At 44.0% G+C, this 20510-nt stretch overlaps 1 protein-coding gene, 1 long non-coding RNA gene and 1 pseudogene across 4 annotated transcripts in view; 1 reads left to right on the forward strand and 2 right to left on the reverse strand.

Annotated features, from left to right (window-relative positions):
- Positions 1-15309, reverse strand: part of LOC135897014 (solute carrier family 52, riboflavin transporter, member 3-A-like) — a 66176-nt gene extending 50867 nt beyond the window's left edge. For 2 of the 3 annotated variants that reach the window (XM_070522527.1, XM_070522528.1), the window contains exon 1: positions 1317-1634. The gene's annotated coding sequence lies outside the window, so the exon portion shown is untranslated. Of the gene's footprint in view, positions 1-1316; positions 1635-15231 lie in introns of those variants that run through there. The other variant, XM_070522525.1, reaches the window with a different exon arrangement.
- Positions 1627-3205, forward strand: LOC135897015 (uncharacterized). Its single transcript, XR_010562874.2, has 3 exons — positions 1627-1765; positions 2227-2298; positions 2522-3205. It is a non-coding gene; the product is annotated as an uncharacterized lncRNA (long non-coding RNA).
- Positions 3209-4053, reverse strand: LOC135900334 (putative nuclease HARBI1; annotated as a pseudogene).
- Positions 15310-20510: the final 5201 nt, after the last annotated feature.

Below are 20510 nucleotides of genomic sequence, written 5' to 3' on the forward strand. Positions count from 1 at the left end.
TTCCCTCAGTGGTTTAAAGGTGTGCGTGTGGACAAAGTGCACATGCACGCTTCTATCCCCGATGCGCTGCAACACATTCGGGCATCGCGTGAAAGAAAAATTAGTGGGTAGTGACGGAATTCACTGTCACGCAAAAAGGTGAGGCATGCAGACAGGACACAAGAGAAGTGGACAACACGAACGCCGACTATAAACTGAAGGGATCACTGAGGCGAAAAGAAGAAAGAAGACAGAAAACTCATCGGCGCAAGCTCTGGAATGGTATGACCACGTGTCAGTCGGGTGCATGGGCCGATGCACCTGACAGATAGGTGTTAAGGCACTTAATCTCTTCCGTATGTAAAGTCTATAATAAATCTTTACCAACTAGCTCAGCGTTCTGTCATTCTATGAAATTCGCGATGCAGAGCCGCAAATTATAACTGCACGAAAGACCTTTCGATTCTGTTATAATAAAGGTAAACATAGTCAACGGTGTTGGTTTGTGCTAAACACGTCGTTGTGCTGTAAAATGATTGAAATAAATATGTAGACATACAGAAGAATAGTTGGTTAGCGCGATCCACCTTAGGCAATTCAGACATGTTTCTTCCGAGCTCGAGCGGTTGGACGTAATACTTTCTAATAGTTAAGTTGGGGAATCTGATTCCAAAAGGGTTTTAGCCCAGTTTTTGTATACGGTCTCTCGGAATGTCTAAATTGTCGTCGACATTAATGAAAAATGGCGGTATTACCGCCATAGCGTTGAGCTCCCCGTGTCGCAGAAAATCCAGTGTTGGTGTTGGCGTCGGCGGAGTTGTCCGTCCACGGAAATTTCAGCTTATATTTAGGTATACGTATATGGCACGCCTTGCTATATGACATGCGGTACAAGCGAGTCATATTGCCAAACCATTCTATCGCTAAAGTTCCTCGCACCTTGTCTTTTATTCTTTACAAAGTTATTGCTTGCTATTTCAAGAATGACAGCCCACAAACAAATGTCATGAAACAAAACACCAACGGCGCACGGCTTTTGTGTTAAATCTTCATAGAATGAAACACTAAAAGTGCAAAAGAATAACAGAAACTTGAAAATAATGTAACATTTTGGCCCGGTTGAACACAAGCTCCGGGAACGGCCCACGCAAGAGGCCGCGTTTCGACCAGAAAACTGGCCTTCATACATAGCCCTCGCCACCAGCGTTTGCCGGTAAACATTATGGTTACACAAGGTGCTGTTTGCCGCGTAGCGTGCAAAGCAGTCAGGGATCTTTGTCATGACGGCCGAAAAAGGTCAGTTGAAAAAATAATCAAATCAACAAGCTTGAACTTACTAATACCGGTTTCCATTGGGCGAACAGGAGCAAGAGCAGCGAGCAGACAGAGCAGCGCACGAGGGCAGCGGGGACGCGGGTTCACGTCTCGCGACTGGAACGTTCACGCTGCTCCGAGAGCAACGCAGTGATGAGGAGGATGTGACGTCGGGAGTCCCGCGACCAAACTTTTCCCGCGCTCTCGTTGCCGCCTGCATTCCGTCGCGCGCGCGCAGCATATTCGGTGGCGGCCTTGCGTTCGTCGCTGTGTTTAGCATGACAGTGGGTGAAGAAGCACAACGGCTGTTCATGACCACGATTAAGGAGTCACCGCTACCGCAGCATCAGTTAAGCGTCGTCCCTCCCAGAAATAAGCTGTGAAAGATAGCAGCGTCAATCTCATTTTGTGCTCACCACAGCTCACATCGATGCCTTGGCCACTCCTGAGAACGTTGGCGAGATACCCGACGGTAAGCGACAATTACTATGCATGGGGACATGTTTGAGGATTCTTTTCATTAATTTCTTTTATTACTTACCATTTTTTGCGCCGAATGGAGTATTCAGGATAACGGCCGGGGACGTCACGACGTGTGAGGAAACAATGGGCGAGAACGCAGCCGTTAATATTCGTACTGTAACATCACTCGTGATAATGCCGCACCTTCTTGCTCTACTGTAATCTGCGGTTTACAGTCACTTCTGTCTGTTGATGCTTCAGATTACTGCATATGCCTGCTTTACTGTGCAGCATCTGACCAATCAAAGCGAGCCTCTTTATTTTTGCCCACAGCAAGGGCTGATTACATGCTTCGTCCGTCGCAAACATCAGACGCTTAGTAATCTGAAGAAAAAAGACCTTATTTCAGGTCGCACAGAGTAGGCACCTCGGTACATTTTTTACAGTTGCAACTTTTATGTTCACTTGCAGAGAACACCGCTGCATCAGACGTGGGCGAGAGGGGACCGCAGCCAGCGCCAGAAGTGAAAAGACGCGGCGGAGGTGAGCTTGTAAAACGGAAGGTTGAGCTGTTGGTACATCTTTGAATACAAAAACGGCGCTGCAAGAGGAGTGAGACAGCGCTTGTACTCATTCATCAAAACGCGCCTCTCCTCCTCAGTTGTCCCGTCTCAGCGCTGTTTTTGCATTTATTGTCGAACTTGTGCTGCCTGCTTTGCTTGACGAATTCGACGTGTTTAGTAAAGTATCCGCATTTATATTTCAGCTCCCGAGTGGACACCAGGAGAAACCAAACTGCTATTAGATTACTATTACAAGTACTTTCCGCAGGTGGGCCCATTCAAAAAGTTTTAAAACAAAAAGATGCTTTTTCAGCAGGTTTCACAGGATTTGGCCGAGGTTCTTGGATGTAACAAAACGCCACAGCAGTGTGAAAATCGCTATAAAACAGTAATGAGGCAGAGGAAAAGGGCAAGTGACAACAACAACAAATCAGGTGCTTCACCTCATCCTGTCCCATTTGACGATGAAATGCAAAAAATCCAAAGCATTGATGACAGTCTCGAGCCAGAGATTCAAAGGGAGTCTTTTGGAGTGACCCACAAGTCAACGTCATCAAGCTCTGACAGCTCAGCTGATCCACTTTCACCTGTGCCTGAAATGTCCAGTGTTCCTTCAAGCAATTCAGAAAGTGGTGAAAGTATGAAAGGGTCAACAGAGGTGAGGAAAAGGGAATGCTGTGCCAGTACTGGTCGTATGCAGCAGATGCAATTTTTTTTTATCAAATGAGGGCTATAAGCGCACAGCGAATAGCTCAAAGGGAAAAGAGAGAAGAAGAAAAGGAGAAGAGGCGTGCTGAGCGGCAAGCTGAGTGCATTCAAGAACGCCAGGAAAGTGGCAAGATGCACGAAGATAAACTTCAGCTCATCCGTGAGGCCTTGGGGCTCAAGCAATAAAACAGTACATACACTTTGGATGAAAATGTTTTTATGAGTGTTTATTTCGTGCAAGACAAAAACGTTTCTGTGCATGGTCATCACGAAGCATTGCTTTGAACATATGTTTAGCCCTGTGTTTGCATCACTACAGGCTTTGTGGGTACCTCTTCTTCAGTCCAATCTTGGACTTAATTTTTTCTCGTTTAACTTCTACACCTGCCCGTAAGAGGCTCTCTTCTCTAGATGTTCCGCTGCAGACTTCATCGGCAGTAGCGCTCTGATCATTGTTAACCTGGGAGCTCAGACGCATGTCCTCAAGTGGACTATTGAATGATTCCCCGTTGTCGATGCAGATGCTGTGAAGGACACAGCAAGAGATAATAAATTTTCACATGTTGTCTACATTGATGGGGTCCAAACGCTGTAGCTGCCTAAATCTACCCTTCAATTCCCCAAATGCGTTTTCAATTAGCACACGGGTGGATGAAAGTTTGGTGTTAAATGCCTTGTCAGAGGCATCCAGGCTTCCATAGTCTCGAATGGGAGTCATCAAAAACTCTCGAGATGGGTATGCAGCGTCGCCAAGAATGTGGTATTTTCCAGCACAGAGTTGAGGCAATTTCTTCGAAATGTTTGAAAGCCGAAAGATCCTAGAGTCGTGAATTTTACTAGGTGCACCAGTGCTGGTATCAAGGAACCTCTTCCGGTTATCACTTACCCCCAGCAGCGTCAATGATGGGTAATGGTGCATATTCACGTACACTGACCGCACCTCACCAACAGGGCACCTAACAGGAATATAGCTCCCGTCAATGCAGCCAATGGTGTCTGGAAACCCCGAAACCTTAAAGTTGAAAAAAAAATGTTACGAGAAGCCGGATTGATAGCCGTCATTATAGCAAAATTCATGTACAACACATGCATAATGTGGAGGTCGTGGCCTCGGCTCTCATCGGTGGCAAGTTATTTTTCCATCCACCTTCCTCCCCTTTTCTTTCTCCTCCTTTTTTTCTCATTTCAGCTTCAAACACAGCTCATTTCCCCCGTGCTTTCCTTGGCTGTTGGCTTTATATGGTTGTAACAGTCTGCTAAACACGTTTACAAATGATGATGGCCTGCATGTTGCCCAGCATGACCGACAAGCCCAATGTTCAGACAATTATATTAAAACAATGGCCCTCACTAATATGGAAGCATTGTTTGCCGGGTGCAAAAACCTTACGGGCATACACATGCATGCAGCAAAGCAATCACGGCATTAGGGCAATGTGTGAAGAGACTGCAGCTAATGCTCAGTGACAGGAGGTCAGAACATAGACATCCAAATATATAGGTAGTGTATAGATGTGTATTTTATTTAGTTAGGTACGTTAAGCCCCCTCGTAGCAACATACAGCCATTGACATTGTTACATGTGCAGGAAGGCATCAAATGCATCCACAGTTTGTTCATTCAGGCTTTTTATTCATACACCAGGGTGTACAGGAGGCCAAGGAAAAGCCGTTCTAGGACGTCTTGAAGAGCCCCTGGCCCCCAACAATACATTAGCAGCAGAACACACAAAGAGATAGTGAAAAAAATTATTACAGCCTAGTGATAACAAAGATCAAAATATTAGCGTGTAAGCATGCACAAGTATAACAAAAAAACATTCAGAGTTACAAGTGTTTCGTGAAGGAAAAGACAGCTTTAAAGGGTAATATAGATGGCAGTGACGTGCTGTTTTGATTAAAGTCAAAGCCTACGCACCGCGCAAATCAGAAGTAGAGAATTTTTGGTCACCTGTTCAAACGCTTAGCAAGCTTCTGCAAGTCATCTGGGAAGGTCACGATACGGGGCGCGATGTCCAGAAGAAACGCCATGACGCGGTACATCATCCTGTGATGTGTGCTTTCCCCAACCTCAAATCACCCTGCGACATCCCGTATGCAGGATTTATTGGCAGGATACCTAAAAAAAAAGGGGTAAATTATTTATTAATGCAAAATTGTTAAACTAGCATCTCATGTTACCATCAAGCCTTGCAGCGAAGTATAGGAAAAATTTGCATCTGCCCAGTTGTCTCAAAAAGCTTCACTTGTGTTCATCAGGCACCTTTGGTACAGCCATGCGGTATTTTCCTCCTGAAATACTTCTAAAAACCATAGGCAAGAGCAGGAATAAAAAAAATGGGCACACTGAATTAAGTGTGATCAAACCCATTTACATTCACAGGTGGGAAGATTGAGCCCTTGAGCCCTTCGCATGCAGAAGAGCAGTGACCTGTAAAAGCAATTTCCAGCCATCATAAGCATTTGAGAAATCGGTTGGTAAACCCTCACGCAGTGTATTGGTGCATTCAATTTCATGCTTCGCGCCAGCTTAGATGTACCATGACGCTTTTGTCATCAGATGCCTCCAATCACTCATCCTAAATCACAACTCTTCTCTCTTTATTAGCAAATAATTTCGATATGTTATCACTTAAAACCAGCAGCAGAGAAGAACCAGACATAAGGAAGAACCACACAAACGTGAACGAGCAGCTTCATCCACGTCTGTGTGTTTCTTCCTTGTGTCTGGTTCTTCTCTAAGGCCGGTTTTAAGTGGTTGATGCACCAATTAGCTCAACAATATACCTTATTAACGTTTATTTCGATATCTCACCACAAAAAGGACAGCACATTCTCTTGAGGCGACTTTGGGGGCAGGCCTCCGCGATCAGTTCTTGAAGGGTAGTGCGGCGATTTCGCGAACTCAGCAGCAAGGGAATCTGCAGCCGACCATGACAGTCGGAAATTCCTGCGAAACTAGTGAGGTACAAAGATAAAAACGCAGGTTGGTTATTGATTACAGGTTCTGAGTAGGATGCAACAACTCACCTCTTCGTCCGAATAGGCGGCGACCGTCTTTTCCACATATGACTCGACCTTCGGTCGCTTCTCCGGCGGAGTAAAAAGCTGCTCGAACATCTGCTCATACAATGCTAAATCCTCGTCATCGCCGCTGCTGTCCGAAGAGGAGCTTGTGCTCGAATCTGTGCTACAGCTGCTGTCATCAGGAAACAGCAACAACAACTCTTCGTCCAGACGGCAGCGCTTAGCTACTGCCATTACGCTTGCTGGCACCGGCCGACTACCACCGCTACCACCGTCCGCCATTTTTCCACGGCTTTTCCGGGGATGAAACCAGAAGTGACGTCAAAAAAGTCATGTGACTTCCTTCGTTCTCCCTGCTACTCCGCCGCTGACGACGGAGCACCTTGGACTGCTCTCGACTGCTCTCGGCACCGTCAAAGCGCGCCTCCTCTGCCATTGAAACACGACGCTCGCACTCCTGTTCGACCAATGGTAGGCGCTGGAACTCGCGAGAGCACTTTGAGCGCAGTTTCAAGTGCTCCTGTTCGCCCAATGGAAACCGATATAAGAAGCTTGTGTTTCTACTAAAGGCTGGTTGAGCGTCTCTTTATCTCAATTGGTGTGAGATATTGATAGCTTTCTGCGATGTTTTTTGTTCTCTGATGACGTTTTCGAGGATAAATATTCAAAATTGCACACAGTATCCCGAGCCAGCGTTCTTTTTGAATATTCGAATTAGAATCGATTTCAAGATGTGTTCCTTCAAACCTTCCTGCAATCAATATATTAAAAGGTTACATTGTGCAGTTATTGCGCATGTTGCACATCGAGTGCGAGACCTTTAGTTTTTCGACAACCTAGGTTTGTATGACAGTTTGGTTGCAATGTAGCGGCCACCAGTCACTACTGTAAGGTGAAGGCCATTCATGAGTCTTAGGAGTTACATTAAAGTTTGCCGGCCAATGAGAACTGGTGGTACCACAGAAAATGTAGCGCACTTCCAGCCATAGGTGATTCTAAAGACGACATCAAATAAAAGTATACAATCCACCTTGATTCAAAGACTAAATTTCTGTACAAACAAATTCGTCATTGCTAGCGAGAACAGAGCTTTTGTAAGCGAGAAAACAACGCAAGTGGTATACTTTAGTGGCACGGCCCATTTCAGAGAATGATAGATTTCCATGGAAACAAACTATAGATTTAACTCGGCCTGATATTTTCCTTCGGTGTACCCTTAATTCACGTGAAAACTGGCTCCCATTACCACCTCTACTATGTATCACAATGACGTCGTACACACCTGAAAGAGAGAACATTGTCGAGGGCCCCAAAGCTCTACCGCTATGTAGAACAAATTTTCATTGGGTGAGTTGGTATGTGCTATGTATTTATTTTGTGACGCGAAAATTCAAAAATGGAAAAGAAAAAAATTACGGGGGCCCAACGCGCATCTTGGAATGTATTCGAAGCGTAGCTTTCGGGGAGCGAGTTAAACACGTGCTGTAAATTTGCTCATTTCATTGCGGCGTCTACGGCGGGAAGGAAATTGACGCGCGCGCATTAGCTCTTACGCAACCGTGTTACGCAGTATGGCACACACATACTTCATCTCAAAGAGGTAGTTGGCGTTGGTCCGATAAAAACGTAAGTGCGATATGTGGCTAACCTGCTAGAATGCAATCGGACTCTTGTTATCGTGGGAGACTCCAGTTGCGTATGCCATTCATCTGACTGTACTGAGTTAGCAGGGGCCGGTCGAAGTGCTGATGCACTAGCATGCATTACTGATAACGCTGGCCTAATTGATACCTGGTTTTGTGCTACGAGTTCGTACTCCCAAGTGCATTTCCAAAGGCGTTGCCATGCTCGTCTGAATCGCATATATGTTTCTTGAGCACTGCTATATTGCCGTATTTCATGTGCAGTATAAGCTATTTCATTCTCGGATCATAGCACGGATATTGCGCGGTTTGGTGGTAATGATCGCGCTCATTTCAAGCCGAAGTGGGTAAATATGAAAGCCTAATGTAAGCTTAATTAGCTATAAAGATTTAATGTGCGCAGTATGTTCACCTCTTTTAAGAATGTACACTCATTTGCAGCTTGGGAAATGTTTAAACTGGGAATTCGAGACATAGCGACCTAAAATAGCTCCATCAGGTCATATTTTAAAAAAAAAACGGGTGATAAAGAAACGTACAGGAAAAGTATTTATAACCTTAAAAAGCTGTAATCAGATGCACGTCGTGCATATACAAATGAAATCAGCCTTGTTGAAAGTCATCTTCAAGAGCACGATGCTGAGCGCTGTAAAGGTGCTCGTAATCGCTCACGCACAACCCGTGCCTTGCACTCTGGAGAACGAACGCGCCAAGCGCTATTTGATGCGCGTCTCCATGCAAATTGCAACCTTATAACAGACATCTATTTGAATGGCACGCATGTCCCAAACCTTGACGGCAAAATCAAGTGGCTTCAAAGATATTATTCAAATCTGTTCAGCTCCACTCCCGCGCCAAATAGTTATTTTCGGCCCCACTTCATCTCTTCACTGAATTATCCACCAGAGGATGAGGATAAGGTTCTGTTATTAGTTTATCATTTACCCAATGAGCAGCAGAACTTGCCATTTAATAGTTACCGCTTTCCAAAACAACATGCCTTCATAGTATCTCCGGGGAATTTTATAAAGCATTTAAGTTTACATTTGGTCCTCTCTTACGGTGTTTACTTATTGCTAGTTTTGTTGCATATTGCCTACCACGATCATTTAACAAAAGTGATATTATGTTAATTGGGAAAAGTCGTGGCAAGGAAAAACTATGGCCTGTAGAATGCGATAGACCCATTACAGTTAGGATTGTAGACTACAAAATTTATGCGGGCCTTATGCAATCATCTTCAGTATGCGACGTAATTACTTAGTATACCTCACCGGACTTACGAATTAAAAGGTCATTCGATACAAACGAATGTACATGTAATCCGAACAGCTCTTCTTATTGCTCATCCCACTGTAAACACGTTGCACTGCTTCAGATCGATTTAGTAAAAGCATTTGACCGAGTGAACCATGCCTACATTTCAAACTTTCAGAATACGTCAATGTTGGCTTCGTTGTTTACATAGATGTTTGCATGTGCTGCACTAACTATTCTGCCACTATCATTGTCAATGGCAAGTTGTCAGAGCCGGCGTCTATTCTTTCCTCTTTAAAACAGGTTTGCCTGTTATTGGCACTTCTATTCGCCCTTTATTTAGAGCCATTGTGTAAAGCAGTCTAAAGTGCAGTGGCATTCATGGTTTTAACATTTTGGGCAACGAATACAAAGCATTGGCTTGCATAGATGGTCTAGCTTTTTTTTTTTTTTTGCTCAGGCATAGCAAGCACTGGAAAAGTCCTATCATTCAAAGAAACGTTTGGTATGGATTCTAGTGTCCAGATAAACTGGTCAAAAAACTCTCGTCTTCGCTTTGGTTTATAGGGATGTAGGCCGACTCACTACGCTGGCATAGAATGGACAGCCGTGCCACCTAAATAACTTAGTCTTTATTTTTAAGCGTATAAGATTAGTGCACATGTCTGGTGAGAACATGTACAGGCGCTTCAACGTCATGCGGATACCTATACGCCCCATCGGCTTTCTGTATTTCGTAGGGCGGTGGCATGTAATTTGTTCCTGTTTACAAAAACATTTTATGTACTGCAGATACTTCATTGTGCCCCAATATGACCGTTGACGTTTTCATACAATATTCGCTACATTTTCACGGTCTTCTACCTATGAGCATTAGAGGCGACGCAGTATCTTTAGACATGTATGTACTGGTGAACTTGGTCTGGTGCATCTATTCGTGTGATAGACTGTCGTTTCTTTTTTTTTTCGTGACATTTCACACACCAATACCACAACCATTCATTAGATCTAACTTAGTCAATGCGTTACCCAACCTGGTAGTTTAATCCAATATTCTGAATGACCATGTTTGTCGGTTTTTATCTATGAAATGTATTTCGCTGCTCAATTGCTCTTGCTTCAGTTTTCTACTGACTATCTATACAAAGCGCCCAGAAAACAATTGTGCAAACATTTGGTATCAATGATTTTCCCGCCTTCCCTTTACCGCACTACATTCTCCAGTCTGCTAGGGCATGACGTGCTTGAGCGAGTCCGCAAGATACCCTTATCCCCATGTACAAAACATGTTTCTTTAAATTGCACAGTGAAACGTTACCTGTGAAAACTTGCTTCCACAAAAACGAAAATTTTGCATCCACTGTGAATTGTCGCCTTTGCGATGCACACAGGACCAGAGATCATTGTTGCAGAAGTTGTAAAATATGCGATAATATTTTGGGATTTGGTTCAAGGATTCTTAGCAAAGACTTCATTTTGAATCAGCATGCCATCGGCCACTTGATCGCACCCCACGGAGAAGACATGCCTTTTGATTTGTTTTTCCTAAATGAACTACATAGCTTACGGAAGACACGGATGTTGGACCGAAACGCTGAGCCCATTGTTTCGTCAGAAATTCAGTAATCTCAAACGGTTGGTCACTTGAAGGACATGTATGATTTAAGAGAGTTTGAAACGGACTGGTACTACCTCTTCATAAGTTGCTTGTCGTAGGCACGTTTTCAAGTGCAGAAGTATTTGTGGCTTTTGTTTGATGCATGGCGTGGTCAGCGTGATTTATAGACCTTTTCTGGCCACGAAATCGAGATATGTTGGCTAGTGCCTGCACGTTTCTCCCGTACAGCATATTTCTGGCATACAATATGTTTATTATTATTATCCAAAATACCTTACAGGGCCCAGAAGGGCATGGAGGAAGAGAAACAAGAACCAGCATAAATAGCAGTGTAGCACTACAACGCCGGCAGATGACAGGGACATGTTCTTCAGGAACAACTGGACAACCTGTTGAAAAACAGTCAGAACAGACGCTAATGTTATTTTAATGTCCAGAACAGGTTAATGTCCCCATCGTCGCGGTCGTCTGCATAGAATACACGCCTCATTAAGAACAAGTATCAAATAACGAAGCAAGATCCAAATCAAGAAGTAAAAGGAAAAAATTGTACAGAGGAAATGATAACAAAAAATGTATATAGGCGCAAGGAACATCGTATTATACCATGAGTAACATGAATGCGTCATATTTGGCTAATACATATCGTAAGAAAAAACAGTGGTCATACAAGAACTGTCACTGATATAAGATGCACAAGATAACAAGGTATACCGCAATAGCAACGAGAATGGAAATGCAAACCAACTCAAGAGACCCAAGTCACTACGTCCCTCCTTAGAAAAAAGTTTCCGCAGCTAATCATGGAATGAGTGATGGCCACAAATGGATGTGTTAGAGTCGGGAAGATCATTCCAAAGAACAATTGGACGTGGAAGTGCCGATGAATTGAAAGTTCGGGTCCATCCTTGTATGCGCTTTATGCTAAATTAATTATGCAGTGCTTCCAGAAGTAATGGAGACGGCCGTGTGCTGTAATGATATTTATGAAATAGGCATAAAAGAGCAATGGAACGACGAAAATGTACTGGTTCGAGAAAGATATCAAGTTTTATCTGCGTTATGCTCGAATGGGGACTGGGTTTTATGTAATGGAACGAGCGGCTCTATTTTGTACAGTTTCTAGCATTCTGATTAGATAGTTTTTATATGGTGACCGAATAGCTGATGCAAATTCTAGTTGCGGTCACACAGTTTTTAGGTAAGCCAATTTGCTTATATTCTTGGGGGAGTTTCGCAAGTTCCGGCACAGATGCCCAAGCGATCTAGAAGCCTTGGCAGATATGTTCTGAATGTGCCTCTCTCATGAAAGATTATGCTTGAGGTGAACATGTAAAAACCTGTATGTTTATGCCGGAGATACTATTGCGTTATGAATGAGGTACGAGAAGTTAGAATTTGTACGCTTGCGACTGAAAGAGATTTCTTTCCATTTAGTCGAGTTAAGCGTCTTTTGCCATTTAGTACACACGCTTGAAATGTGGTTAAGGTCACTTGGGAGAGCGAGGTGATCATCCATAGAATTATTTGAGCGGGAAATCATGCAGTCATCACCGAAAAGAACACTGCCTTAAGATGCGCCAGATGATACGATGCAGAATTATGACGTGAAATTGTTAGCTGCAGTGACCTGCAGGCGGAAAGGAGGAAAATTACGAAGCCATGACAGGGTTAGAGAGTAAAGGCAAAGAGCAGATAATTTTGAGAACAAAAGGGAATGTGAAACGCGGTCGAAAACTTTAGCGAAATCTAAAAAGATACACTTAGTGTAAAGGTTAGCGCCCATGTCCAAATGCTAGTCAGTCGTAAAACCTAACTGTTGCGCGTCGCAAGAAAAACTTTTCCAGAAACCGTCCTGTTTAGGAAACAAGAAAGAATTACGTTCCACTGTATATGTGAGAAGCGATAATATGCTCCCGTAATTTGCAGCAAATGTGTGTTAGCAAAATAGGGCGGTAATCTTCCAGTGAAATACATTGCGGGATGAACTTTGCGAACTTCTTGTCTGTAGGGATATCATAAGAAGCTAACAAACACTGACACCAAGGAGAACACAGGGGAAATTACTTGCGCCTAATAAATGAAATAAAGAAATGATAAATATAATGGAAATAAAAGTAGATGAAAAAACAACTTGCCGCAGGTGGGAACCGAACCCACAACCTTCGCTTTTTGCGGGCGATGCTCTACCAATTGAGCTACCGCGGCGCCGTTTTCCCATCCACTTTCTTTGATATTTGTGTGTCCTAGTAGAACCCTGGGAGTGTTAGAACCCTGGTTCCCACCTGCAGCAAGTTGTTTTTTCATCTACTTTAATTTCCATTAGATTTATCACTTCTTTATTTCATTTATTAAGCACAAGTAATTTCCCCTATGTTGTCCTTGGTGTCAGTGTTTGTTGGCTACTTATGATATGACTAATAAAATATCGGGCCCCTTGGTTAACCCCCTGTCTAGTCTGTAGGGAGCAGGCCAGGTGATAATCATTGCTGGAAGATGAGGCAAAAGATTTCGCTAGAGATCGCTGCAGTGTTTTTCGTTTTTTTTTTAGTTTTGTTATCAACACCAGCGCTTGCCGACAACTTCAGGTTCGCAACAAGATGAACGATTCCTGCAGCGGAGATGGTAATAGGAGCCATGTAGTGATGTTCATGATGAGAAACAGCGGATATGTTGGAATGATCTTCCCTTCTGAATACGGATGCAAAATATCTGGTAAACACATGTGGACATTCACTGTCCGAAAGTGGTGTGTGATAATCACTACACAAGGGAAAATGCTTGGTAGTATTGTCAGGAGATAAAACACGCCAAACGTTTTGGGATTAGGTTTAAGGAGAGCTGGTGAGTGATGCAAAAAGTACTTATTTTTGGAAGCGCGAAGGGAAGAACATTAAGATTTGAGGCAATCAGTGTATTTAATTCAGGCTGCTGGCATGCACGCCAGCTTAGCCTTTTTGTACAAATGCTTTGTTTTTATGGTGACGGAGAGGTTTCTTGAACCATGGGTTAGTTTTATCGCTAGAAATAGATACTAAAGAAACATATTTGTAAACTAGATTATTTATCATATTCCTCAAAAGCACCCTGTTCTGTTCAACAGACCTGTCCGAAAATGGGGGCAGGAACGTTTTAACGTAGAATTCGTTTCGCGCAACATTCATATTCGTATAATTGGCTCTATTGCAATCGCGAATTTTCCTGGATGCGATAGCTTGGTGGCACATTAAGTGGTAAATGAATAAGCCTAAGGTCATTAAAGCCATGTAGAAATAGACCTTCATCAGTCGTTTCAGGCACATTGGAAAAGGCAAGATCTAAAACGTTTGGACCGCGAGTTAGTTCATGAATCAATTGAAAGAAGTTAAAATCTAAAGTCAACTCAATAAGCGCAGTGAAGCGCGACACTTTGATGAGAAATTCGACCAATCTTTCTGGGGGAAATTGAAATCACCAACCAGGTAAATTATTTCAGCTGGACATTTTTAGATGGCAGAAATAGTACTGCTATGAAGTTCAGAAATGAAGAAATGATCCGCTTCGGGTGGACGATAGCAGGCACCTACCAATACTTTCACCGATGAGGCTGCACAAGCAGCACAGATTATTTCAGGGGATGAGTCTGTATGGATGCGAAGTGGATGTAATGCTATTTTGATGGCGTTTAGAACACCGCCACCTTTTTTGAAAGAACGATCACGCCGGCGTATGCTCTGTTATCTTTAGTGGGAAATATTTAATCGTCCACTAAATATCGGCGTAGCCAAGTTTCTGTTAATGCAATAATATCGCTGTTAGTATCATCTATGAAAGAACACACATCGTCACGCTTAGGGTGCAGGCTTGAGATGCTAGTAAACTATAACGATAGATGTAGAGTAGTGCCGGATGACCTGGAAATTACCAGTGTGTTTTTGCTCTTTCTAGCTATATTGTGAACACACAATTCAAGAAATACCATGTAAGAAAAAAATACATTTTGGACTAATTGTTAGATGACTGCGCTGCTGTGGTGCATGACCTGGGCTCGATCTCACCATGAACGTAATTCATTTTTTCCCCAAATATGAGCAACTAGACAAGACAGCACCAGCTGTCAGCCAGGGTCAGGAATGCACGGTAGAGTTCGTGAAGAACGCGTCGCTTTAAAAGTCAGTACATGTGGAATCACGGGAGGCACTACGCAAGGTTGTTCAGTCAAATACGTCAATCCCTACGTGAAGTGTTCCACAGAAAGTATATATAGGATTCCGCTAAGCTGTGGAAGAACCTACGTTTGACTAAACTGGCTGCGGCGTCGACCACCGAATCAGGGAACATGCAAGGTGTTTGAAGAAGCATTTGGGTGCAGTTTTTTTTTAACGCATTCCACACTTTCCTTCGGTGAACCGCGTTTCTCTGATGTGAGAATTCTGGGTATTGCGTGGAGGCTATTAGAAGCATGACAGATTATATTCAACACCTAAGCATATGAGCCAAACCGCAATTTCATTGTGTATTGCGCAAATGACATTGCTAAGCTCTTATCTGTTCATCACTCGTCTCTGCTCTTCGTTGCCCCAAATTTATTCAGTATATCTACGTAGCAAGCTGTGCTTTTGAATAGACACTTGTAAGTGAAGCGCCTGCCTTAGATCCTCAGCATATCTGTTGGGACTCACCGTCCTCCCCAAGAAAGCGGCAGGCTCTGATCTTTCAATTGACACGCATTGGAAGGCAAGTGCTGTCGGAAGGCGCCATTTTATCAGCATCTGTAATAAACCCAGTGGTGCAATAACTGCTATCAAATACGTGCAGCTATATTTGCGCAACAGTAAATTGCGGTTGCAAATTGGAACAGTTTGCCTAAGCACTACAGGATTTCATGGTCTACGTATATACGCGCTACAATTATGCGCGTCCCTACCATCAAGCGATATTACTATTTGTTCTATCGTTGCTTTCCTCCGATGAGCTGAGCAACCGACTAGTGCAGATTTGGTCTAAGTTAACTGCATAGGTTCTGAAAAAAGAACTCTACTACGTAATACTCTGGAGATATGGTTCACGTGTTCATAAACAAATGACGTATACGTACTTACAAGTAGGGCAAGCGCAGCGGCCTCCAAGTAATAGCATCCGGATCTCCTTGGACGTCGGCACCAAGGTTTGTGTTTATTCTGCGAAGAAAAGCGTCCGACGATGCAGTAATTGGGCACACCCTGTGGACGTAATCGATCACAAAGCCTAAGAGTGGCACGAGGACTTCCCTATCGTTGCCTAAGAACACATGACGTAGGAAGATAAAGCCATAAGAACTCGCACTTGAAAGTTGCTGTGGACTATGCTCACCATAGATAAAATGGTACTTGAATAAATTATCAGTAAGTGGGTCACAAGTCCAGAGAGAAGGTTTCGAAGCTCAGCGAGCAAGGCAGTGGAATTCGGCGGTTTAACAAAATAAGTATTCTTTTTAGAACGGTGAACGAGATGTTTGTTTGTTCTGTAAGAATATGAAGCCCTGTCTCCAGTTATTGTGGAAAAGAAAGATCACTACAATCAGAGAAGTGCCAGTTATAACTTTGTTCTTCGATCACCAGTAACAAAAATCTTCGAGACGATAATTTCTAAGAGCCAGTAGATTCGCCAAGAAAAGCGCTATCTGATGTCAATTACATCTACATACGAACTACTAAATCCATGGATTGTACAAAAGAATTAGAGAGCCGAAGTAGAGGTCATTACAGTGTATTCAGCTACAATCTTAATGGAGGGGCACGCAAGTGCGATCATTGCGTGCCCTGCCACCTTGCGGATGAATCCAAAAACGAAGAATCGCCGAATAGTGCGATCCACAAGTGCAGTGCAATGCACAAGTGGAATACAGCGCGGGGCACATCCATGTTGATCAAGCAATGCGGTGTCTTACAAATACGTGTTTATTGTTTGAGCAGTGGAGGTCGATAGTTGGATGCATCAAGAACCGCAAAGACGTCGAAGGTGTGGCAGAGAGCGATTATATATTTTTAGAGATATTCGTATTACTGATTACATCAGAAACGTCGAAGGGTTCATAGCCGTTATCTTTAAGCACTTCTGCGACTCTTCTTCACTGGAGAATTAGATTGGCAGCCACTTTCCCTTCGTCCATATTCATCATACGTGAACTTTCAACCTGATCACGAAATTAGCACCTGCATCAATCACATCTATGGCCCCATTTGTAAACCTAACCGCTGTGCGACGCTTCGCTGAACATAGCCAAACGTTGTGACTGTTTTCACTGCACTAAACAGCCACTGCTTAATAAGCGACGGAGAACCTCGCTTGTATTCGTCGCACCACCTCTTCCACAACATGCGCTGGGCCAGACGGTAAATGTGACCCAGCGAGAAATGAGGGCTCTCTAGACACGCAAACAAGGATGTTTTCTGTCGCGCTGCTCGTGAAAGATAGCTCTTCGCTTTGCATATTGCGGGAAGAAAGACAGATGAATGGTGACATGCCGAGGGACGTCAGCCGCCGCAAAGGGTCGAGAAGCTGTGATAAGGTCTCGCAAAAACAGCGACAAGTAGGCTGTCTGCCCGCACGATTGAATCGCTGCGAAGAATCTGCGGGATTGGTTGCGTCGCGGAGGCGGCCGCAGAAGCTCCACCCGCGAGCAGAAACGGCGCACAGTTGTTATGCGTATTTGATTAGACAATAAGACTGTAAAAGTATTTAGCTTTGCCTAATACCTGACACGTGTTACATTAGGTCCACTGTGCATGGGTGTCTTGTATCGTTGACTACTTGGGAAGGCTGCCAGAGCTGTGTACCAACATGGCAGCAAGAAGAACAGCCGTAACCAACCGCTTCAAACGAAATTGTGTCTTGCTACTTGCTCTTGGTCGTTTGTGCAATAGATAAATGGTAAGACCAGCCCTGGCATTGTGCCATCTCAGACTATAGGACAATGTGTTATCGATGTCTGACAGTTATTATTTATATGAGCTCTTTGCTGTCATGCTCCTAAGCCTGCAGAAGCAGCAGAGAGCCCGTGAAGTGTTTTGACTCCCTCCAAACCGATGGCGACATAGCATTAGGGTTGATGAAGCGTTCGCGATGCTGAAAGGTCGAAAAGCCAATAATGTATTGTAATGGGTCAGTTTGTTTTCTGACGCGATGGAACATTGCAATCCGATTCAATGCAGTCGACAGGGACATGAAAAACTAAGCCACTAAACGCACTTGAAGCCCAGAACCTTGTGCTTCACCGCGCTGCACTCCATCATAATCCAAAAGCATAATTCTTCACTGTATTAATAATTTTGTTAATGAAGGAAAGAAACAAAATTGGAGAATGCTTGACGTCACGTTTCTGAAACCGGAAATGCCGCCGTGTTGGTGCGCCGTCTCCCGTTGCGCCTCCAATCATCTCGCCGGAGCAGTAAGGCGGGAGATTCGAACTTGCTTTGCTACGAGTCGCTGGTACTGTGTGCAGCCGACGCGCATCAGAACAGAGCTTGTGAAACTTTTGTAACTGTTTCAGTGAAGCAGATGCGCTCCTGTACTTTTCCGTGGCACGTTGAAGACGCTGATGAAGACCCACACCATGATGACTTGTATGCGTCTGTTGTTGACTGACAAATCGCACTCACAGACCCAAAACACAACTTTCAAGCTTAGACACCGCGCTCCAAATTTAGGTTGTCTCGCGGATAGAACCTGCTGCGAGAAAGACACGGACCGTAAAAATCTACCTCACTTTTCAGATGCCTAAAGGAGCAGCAAGAGCTTCAGGAGCACTGTTGCTATGGCAACGTTGACGTTTGGGGTACCGTTCCCAGTGCGAATTTTCGAGAAACCACGCGTGACTTCCGCCACCCTTTCTCCAATACGTCCGTGTTGACCGGCGCCTCTGCTATGCTTTCCTTCTTCTATTATTTCATTCAACTGTGTAGCGCGGTATGAAACTAAGGTATGCTAAGCGGTGCTCTCGGCATGTTACCGCGGTGATGCGGAGTGTCGGCACATGCGCAGAGAGCATGACGTACCGCTTATCACGTTGGCGTTTCACGTATGGCGCGAAACTAAAACCACGGTGCATCGACATAGGTCGCCAAGAGAAGGCGATGCTGAAATACGTGCTGAACGAAATACGTGTCAATTTCTCGCGTGGGATTGCTGTGCGACTATATCTAGAAACTCAAAACATCTGTTTCCAAAAATAAAAAAAATAAAATTAGGGGTTGATAATGTGGAAGCTTGGGCGAGTTGGTGATGCAATATTGACATGTTTGCACAGCGCAATATATGAGGACCGAAGGAAAAACACAACACAGGCGCCTGTGTTCTGTTCTTCCTTCAGTCCTCGTCTTTTGCGCTGTGCAAACATGTCGATATTAAATTATCGGCTTTTACGTGCCAAAGCCACTTTCTGATTATGAGGCACGCCGTAGTGAAAGACTCCGGAAATTTTGGCCACCTGGGGTTCATTAAGGTGCACCTAAATCTATGTACACGGGTGCTTCCCCATTTCTCCTCCATCGAAATCTGGCCGCCATGGCCAAGATTCGATCCCGCGACCTCTTGCTCAGCAGCCCAACACAATGGCCACTGAGCAACTACGGCGCGTCATGATGCAAACTAGAAGTGAGGCGTGCAGACAGGACACAAGAGTAGAGAAGTGGACAACACGAACGCCGACTATCAACTGAAGGGAGCACTGAGGCGAAAAATGAAAGAAGACACAAGACTCATCTGCGCATGCTCAGGAATGGTAACACCACGTGTCAATCGGGTACACGTGCTGGTCTACGTGAGAGATAACTGTTAAGACACTTAATCTCTTCCTTATGTAAAGTAATCGAAGGCTGACTCACGCACGCACTTCCACCATTATAGATATGCCAAGCCTCTACCATAAGACGCGTATCTTCATTCTTATGCCTGTACAGTATCGCGCATTCATCTAACTTTGGCTTGCAGTTACAATCTCGGCAATGTAGCGAAAGATTAGAAGGCGATCCACCGGTTAACGACCTTTTATGCTCCATTAGCCTCTGATTGATACACCGTCCCGTTTGCCCTACGTAGAACTGGCCACAGCTAAGGGGAATTTGATATACCACACCCATAGGACATTCTGTAAAACTGTTGTTCTTATTGTGCTTCACTGGACAAATATCTGTTCGTTTTTTTCCTTTAACCCGCTCCTTTTTATTCTGTACGGCAGCGCATATCTTACCTAGCTTATTGGGAGCAGTGAAAGCAACATTAACATCATATCTACTAGCAACTTTTTTAAGCCTGTGCGACACTGAATGAATATACGGAATAGCGACTACTCTTTTTTTGCGATTACTGCTTTCTGTGATTACGTCCGTCCCCCTGGAAACCGACTTCTTTAGGCGCTCAGCTACAGTGGCCACCGCTACATTAGGATAACCTGCTTCTAATAGGCGCCGGACCTGCGCATTAAAACTGGCGCTCATTTTGTGCATGCAGGATCTTCTGAGGGAAGACTTAAGGCACGACATGGCGATTCCGTTTTTTACTAATTTAGAATGCTTGGATTGAAAGTTTAGCAACGGCTTCGAAGATCTTGGGGAGTACTGCCAACAAACATGATTTTGTTCGAAGATCAAGGAAATGTCAAGAAACTGAATTACGCGTCGCTGAGGTAATTCCTTGGTAAACTTTAATCCTCCCCCATAAAGTTTAAATTGCTCACTTACTGAGGTAGCAGCCGAGTCTAATTCTTCCCTATTGCAGAAAATCAGGTAATCATCAACGTAACGAAATATCTTGATAACGCTATCACCTAACGCTTTCTCTAAACAGTTGTCAACCTTACTCAGGTAAATGTTGCTAAGAATAGGGGCAACCTTTGAGCCAATGCAAATGCCTGATTTCTGCAGAAAAACGCCATCTCTCCACCCAATCAGCGTCGACTTCAAGTACATTGAAAGAATTTCTA

Source organism: Dermacentor albipictus, chromosome 7 (assembly GCF_038994185.2).
Source record: "Dermacentor albipictus isolate Rhodes 1998 colony chromosome 7, USDA_Dalb.pri_finalv2, whole genome shotgun sequence".
NCBI classification, from domain to species: Eukaryota; Metazoa; Arthropoda; class Arachnida; order Ixodida; family Ixodidae; genus Dermacentor; species Dermacentor albipictus.